This window comes from Agelaius tricolor, unplaced genomic scaffold (assembly GCF_023055355.1).
Source record: "Agelaius tricolor isolate 1412-34295 unplaced genomic scaffold, bAgeTri1.0.p SCAF_18, whole genome shotgun sequence".
Taxonomy (NCBI): domain Eukaryota; kingdom Metazoa; phylum Chordata; class Aves; order Passeriformes; family Icteridae; genus Agelaius; species Agelaius tricolor.
In genome coordinates, this window is record NW_027269278.1 from 9,137,312 (window position 1) to 9,144,147 (window position 6,836).

A 6,836-nucleotide genomic window follows, 5' to 3' on the forward strand; every position below is an offset into this window, starting at 1 on the left:
CAAACAGAATAATTCCTCCTGACAAAGGTCCCATTTGGCAGCAGATGTTAACAGAAGCCTGGGGCACTTTGGGAGCATGTTTGACACTTGGTTTTAGCAGCTTCAGCCCATAACTTAGATGCCTGTCACCCCTGTAGTGAGAGCAGGGGACAAACATCCCAGGGGAAGGGCCACACAATGGGACAGTCACCACCCTGTTCCCTGCCACCAAAGACCATTAGACCACAGTTATTCTGCAGTTTTAGGCTTTGCTTGCCAATGTTTTTGCAAGCAGTTATGTATACAAAGACAGGATTCATAAAATATTATTTAAAGAAATCCTTTCTAGAAAGGCAGCTCATTAAATATGCTAAGACCTCTTCATAATTATTTTTTTTCATTTATTATATTATATTTCATTCTCATGAAGGATGGCAAACTAAAACTCTACCCTAGTGCATCCCTGGATGGAAAGGGTAGGAACAGGGAGGTGGCAGAACAGCACTGGATAACAGAGTGGTATTTAATGGAGCTATAGGTTTGGATGCATTAGATGCATCCTGCTGCCTGAAGCAGCCACAGAAGTATAAAAAATGTAACATTTAGGGAAGAAACCACACTGCTAGGCTTATCCCCGGCTAGTCAGACAAGAACAGCTCACATGTGCCATCTAGTGATGCTGCTATTTCATACATTGGGAGTTCTCCAGGCAATACCGAATACATTCAGCAAGACTGGAGGGCCCAGGATAGCCCCGAGGGTGGCCACCAGCAGAGCTGCACAGGCTGCCCTGTCTGACAGCCCCTGGCTGCTGCTGCAGCCCTCTCCACGCACAGGCTTAGGATTGATGTGAGCCCAGAGCCAAAAAACACCCAAATCAAATTTCTCAAATATAGTGGCAAGGCTTGTGTTCAAATCCACATATTCTTTTGTGCACGTGTACAAAAAATACACTTTTACACTGGTAAAAGCAGTATAACTAAATAACCAAGAACTAAATAATAACTATTCTGTAACTAGATTAACTAATAACTTGGAACTAAATAGCACCAGCAGAAGGCACCAGTAGAAGGCAGCAATGCTTAAATCTGAAGAAAAACCAAGATTTTTAAAAATATGTTAATTGAAGATGTCCTGGGATCATGATCAGAGCAGATGGGCAGATCAAAGCCTTGGCACTGCGTAGGATTTATAAGGACAAAGTACCAGAGGCAGCAAATGAAGGGCAGACATTTACCATTTTAATTAAAGGAAGTGGGTTTGAAGGGCACTGACTGAAGGAGGATGTGGGAATAACCATTCCATTAAAAATGGAAATGTCTTTTGCCAATAAGCTTACTGCTGCATTTGTCACTGGGATGAAGAACAAGTTTTGTGTGGATTTTCCCATCTGAGGTGGGGAGGAGATGGGCCCAGAGATGCCCCAGAGCCAAGAGCCTCTCCCATGCCAGTTGAGGCCATTTCATGTCCCACTGGTGAGGGCTGGAGAACCTCAGCACTCACTGCTCAAGGCTAGTGAAGAAGCTCTTCCTCAAGAGCAGCTCCAGAGCAGCTCCAGCAGAGAAAATGAGGTGAGAAGGGCAGCATGGAGAGTGACCAAAGGCTGCAAATGCAGCTGCTTTCTAGGGACTCCATGGCTGGTGCTGTCAGAGCAGTAACAAACTGAGGGCACAGGGACTGACAGCCCAGGCACTGCTGATCCCAAACACTCATTAAAGCTGTGACACGAGTGTTTGGTGTCCAGCCTGCCCATAGAAGTTTCCATATTTACCAATAACATCTCCATCTTTCATGCTTCCATTTATCCTCCTTGATTGCAGAATATTTTCAACCTTTTTCAAGGCAATTACACCTCACACAGGACGGTTGTAGCCACCTGCTACTCCAAGAAATTTCTTTTCAAAACATGAGGTGCAGGGAGAGGAAGGGGTCAGTGCTTTCCTTCCCTGCAGGCAGTCCCCCATTGGAAATATGCTCTCTCACATCCACCTCTCCAAGGAGTTGGCTTTGAGAGATATTGAATCTCAGGGATGTGACCTGACTTTTCCCTTTGCTGCTTCAAGTCCTGCATTGTGCAGATCTGCAATATGAAAGACACCCAAGATCCTTCCCAAACTGTTTGTTCCCCTGCTTCTTCATTAGAAAGATGAATGGTTCAGCTCACTTTCAACCCCCAAGTGATTGCCCTTTTCCCTGAAATAACTGCTGATTTTATCTCTCATTTCCCTATACACCTACTCCCATATTTCTTTAAGTTTATCCCTGAAAGCCCCGAGTTTTTCGTGCTCACTTTTCATGGCCTGCAGCTTTTCTTTTAACATTAAGAGCATTGTTTCTGGCAAGACATTAAGGTGCTCATCAAATGCCAACATAAAAGCCATAAATAATACCCCATTTGCATTCATATTTTGATAGTCCCTCCGTCTCTGCTGCAATGGTGTCTCTCCCTGTCTGCATCCCCTTGGCCCAGGCTGTGTTCCTTCACCCAAGCTGGGATCACACCTTTCCTCTTTCCATCATGGGTTATTCCACCTGTGGCAGTTGTCCATTTAGTGCAGCAACAAAGGATATTCCTCCACTTGGACTCCAGCCTCTCTTCTTCACTTTCAAAAATCTCATCTCCTGGAGAAGACCATGGAGGCTTTGGCAACCTGCAAACTCAAAGCTTGTTCCTCTTTCATTCTGCAGACTGCCATGGAAGGGTGCTGCTGGTCTCCAGCAGTGGCTTGTGTTCCTCCAACAGCTGCAGGGACATTCAGCACCACCCTGAGTTAACTGCAAGGTTTTAAAAGCACCAAATGCATTAGAGCCTGGCTCTGTGTCCACAAACACCCAGCCAGAGGTGTTTGTGGTGTTTGCTTGGACATCTTCAGCTGCAGAGCACGTCTCTGTACAGATTTAGTTTCAGCAGAGCCTGGTCCTTTTTTTGTCCCCCTTGTCTTAAGATCTGTCCTCTCCCAGGTTTCCACCTCTCACATGTTCCAACCTGGGATATGTCATGAGAGACAAGAGCTCAGTCTGCCTTTATTGCCAAGTTATAGGAAATGCTTTAAAGCAGGCAAAATCAGATCTCTGCTGGAGGGTGAAAAGGGATGAATGGAATGGCTTCAAAAAAACTTTGATTACCAGCTGATTTCATTAGGTCTTGTCATCTTTTAAATAAATTTCAGGACTTCAGCAACAAGACTTGGACTTTGAAGGTCAGGAATGGAATTAAGAGCAGCCATAAAAATGAGCAAAGCCTTCCAAAGTTATGGCCAGCACCATGTATCTTCCCAATTATCAGCTTCTTATGCTCTAGGGAGAAAGCATCACTCAGCTTTAGCTTTCCTGCCTCCCTTGGGGAGATTGGCTGCATAACTCTCCTTTCTAGTGGTTCTTAATAGAGAGAAACATGAGTTAAAGAAATTAAATCATTCCCATTTCAGGATCAGTAGATTTGCACCACCAGCAGTACACATTTGATGGATATCCCTGTAGCTGCTCTAAATTTAATCTTGTAATTCAGAGATTACAACTTAGAAATTCCTCAAGGAGTAAAACTCCCATTCATCACTTCCAAAACCACGCATGGATGGTGTTTCCCAGGTTGCAAACTCTTCCTTCTTTGAGTCTGCAGTGTGCAGGGGAAGAAAGCAGAATAAAAGAAAAAACTTAATTTACTCTGTTATTACTATCTTACTTTCTGAGGCTGTTTTTTTGACATCAGCCCTCAAGCCCCAGCCTCCCTGGAAGGTGCCCTGTTCACAGGCTCTCTGTGGCAGCAGCATGGCCATGAACACAGGCACTGCACCCACATTACTCTTTCAACCCCAAAACAGAAACAGGTTATGAACCCAGCACAGATCACACATGTGGTGTGTGATCATTAACACTTGGTCCTTTGAATCCAAGATTAACTTTACTTAGGTCTATTTTGCTCTTTCTTTTAGTTCCTTTGGCACAAACAAGCTCATCTGGAGTGGCACAGCAGCTCAGAGGTTTCCTCCCACCCAGCCACCCTTTCTGTCCAGCTCAAAGACTCAGGGGTACAGGGGAAGCTTTTGAGCTCTGCCACATCTGCACTCTGCACTCTCTCCCACCCTCAGCCAGCACACAGCAGTGCTTGAGCAGAGACCATGCCATGAGCACAGCCCAGGCTGGGACTGAGCAGCTGAAGGGCTGGCAAGAGCCACACAAAAATTCCCCAGAACCTCTCCAAGCCATGCAACCAGCAGAGCATGAAAGCCAAGGTGCAGAGCACTGATCTGCACAGGGGCTCTGGCCCCCACGTAGGTCAGAGGATACATAACACAAGGTTTTCCCCTTCATGAAAGAAGAATCATGTGCTCTTTATGTGGCAAGGAACACGCAGTGGAGGCAGCTCTTGCAGCCTGCTGTGCAAAGTCACATTCACAACCTTTTTCAGAAATGGAGTCCTGTGAAAACAAAGGGGCTAAAACCTTTTAGACTTATGGAAAGGAGTTGGGGTGTTTGGGGAATTGGATTTTGTTTTTTTTTTTAAGTCAGGCTAAGAAAAAATAATTTGTTTTAATGATGGCTGTTTAGTGGGTTTCCTGATCAAAGGCAGCAGTGTCTGTGCAGAGATCACTTATGAATCAGGTCTCTCCAGCCCCCAAATAATGTTATTGCATTGGTGGAGTTTCCTCAGGCAAAGCCTGCCAGCCCTAACCACATGAGCTGGTTGGCAGAGCATTGGTGTGACTAACCTGGACCCAAACCCCTGGACTGGGACAAAGCAGGCAGATTGGTGCCAGCAGGGCCAGAGGAGGTCTGACAGTAAAGCTGGAATACTGCTGGCCAGTACCCTTGCTGTTAGAGCTGGGATTTTTTTTCTGGGTTAGTCTGATGGTCCTACAAGATTTAAAGGCCCTTTAGTTCAGCCTCTCATCAAAAAATGACTTAGTGGCAGATTTTGCCCAGTCTCCTGAATTCCCCAGTCTCCTACAGACTCCCAAACATCCTCTAATACCTTTAAATCAGGGAAATCAGTCATAAAATCCTACTCCTTGACAGTATTAAAAAGGAAGGGACAGCAATTTCTGCCTCCAGCCCCTTGCTGGCCTCAGCTATTAATGCTCCTACAAGCAGGAACAGTGGCTGTTGAGCTGGGCAGGGATGGAGAGGGCTCTGGAGGACAGCACTGGCTATGAGTATAGCACCATGAGGGCTTTCCAAAGCAGGGACACCAAAAAGCTGCACCAAAGTGTCCCTACATTGCCCAGCATCACCACATGCTGTTACTTTTTTTTTCTTCTAATAGGAGCAAAATTAATTCCATACCATCAGCCAAACTACATGCAGCTACCTCTGACACTGGTTAAAACCAGCCTTGTGGTTTTTTGAACATTTGCTTGGCATCTTCCTGAAGCACTTGACCTACATCTTCCTCCTATTCTTCCTTTAACTTCTGTTAACAACTGAATTCAAATTAACAACTTAAGGGAGTTATTTGTTTTTCTGTGCTTAGCAGTAATACAAACTCTAATGATACAGAGGAAAGCCTCACAGATCAGTCCTGTGTTCAGCCTGTGACATCTGCCACACACCTTATTTATCAAGCAAATCCTCCTTTCCCTTTAGAGTAGCTCATGGGTTGGTGAAGCCCTTCTGCACTAGTCAGACTGGAGATGTTAATTGACACTTACATGGTCTCTGCAGGATGTAGGAGCTAATGGGCAGATTCCATTTGATTTGATGAAGAAATATTTAAGCAGAGCTGGACACTTGTTTCATCACGTCTCTCCCCTGGACAAAGGTGGTACCAGGTACCCATTTACCACCACCTCCTGGGCTGTCCCTTCTCCCCTTTCCCAAAAACACCCAACAAGCCAGGCAGGAGCAAGGCTTTGTAGCTCCAAGTGATGGATGGGGCATTGGACACCCCTCCAGCTGCAGCAGCAGTGTGGGATGCTGTCTGTGATGGTCACCCAGCACTGCTGCCTTTGTCAGCCACTGCCCATCAGCAGCACACCCAGCTTCCCAAATCCTGCTTCCCACATGCTGCACAAGAATCAGCTTGTGGCAGACTCCCAGGCAGGAGCCTGCTGGTGCTCACACCGTGGCTCCCAGTGCTGTTTGCTCCGTTACAAGTAGGCAGTTTGCACTAATGGCATGCATGGCCTTAAACAGCCATTAAGTGTTATAGCAGCATTTGGGCTAATTAGTAAAATCCACATCAGAAGGTGCAAGTTCCTGCTGTCCTTCCTGTTTCATTATGAATACTAGATCAAGAAGTTAAAGTCCAGCCTTTAAAAGCTGACCAACACCTAAACACCTCAGCAGTCTGGCCCCAAGCAGTTTGCGTGGGGCTGCGCAGTTCAGGGTCAGAGGCAGGATCCTTTCAGAAAGACATTTGCTGCAAGTTCTGGGTTTGTTCTTACAGACACAAACCTCCTGTGACCTCAGTAGCAGCCCCATTTGCTGATACACAGAGAGGTGACCTTAGCAGGTGGCAGAGCAGGGCCACAGAGTCTAAGAAAATGAGATTTGATCTTCTGAGCACACCTGAGAAGTCCAACCCATTTCCACTGCCCAGTATGAGTCAAAGCTCAGTCAGGGACAGAGGAGGGATTTAGAACAAGAAGGGCATGATCTTTTTAGGTATTTCTCCCCAGCTACTTCCACAAGATTGAAACACCCGATACCACAAAGCCTGAAGAGCCTTTGCGTACAATGGGAGAAGGATTCCCATGAGAAGATCGTAGGTGTGGGCATTGCCCAGCCCAGACACGTCCTTAGGTCAAGCAGTGGGTGTCACTGCCTGTCCAGTAAAGGCATCCCATATTCACAGCAGCCTTCAGCTGTGTGCATGGCAGCTCTGCCCATCCCATCAACTGAACCACCTGTGAGGAAAA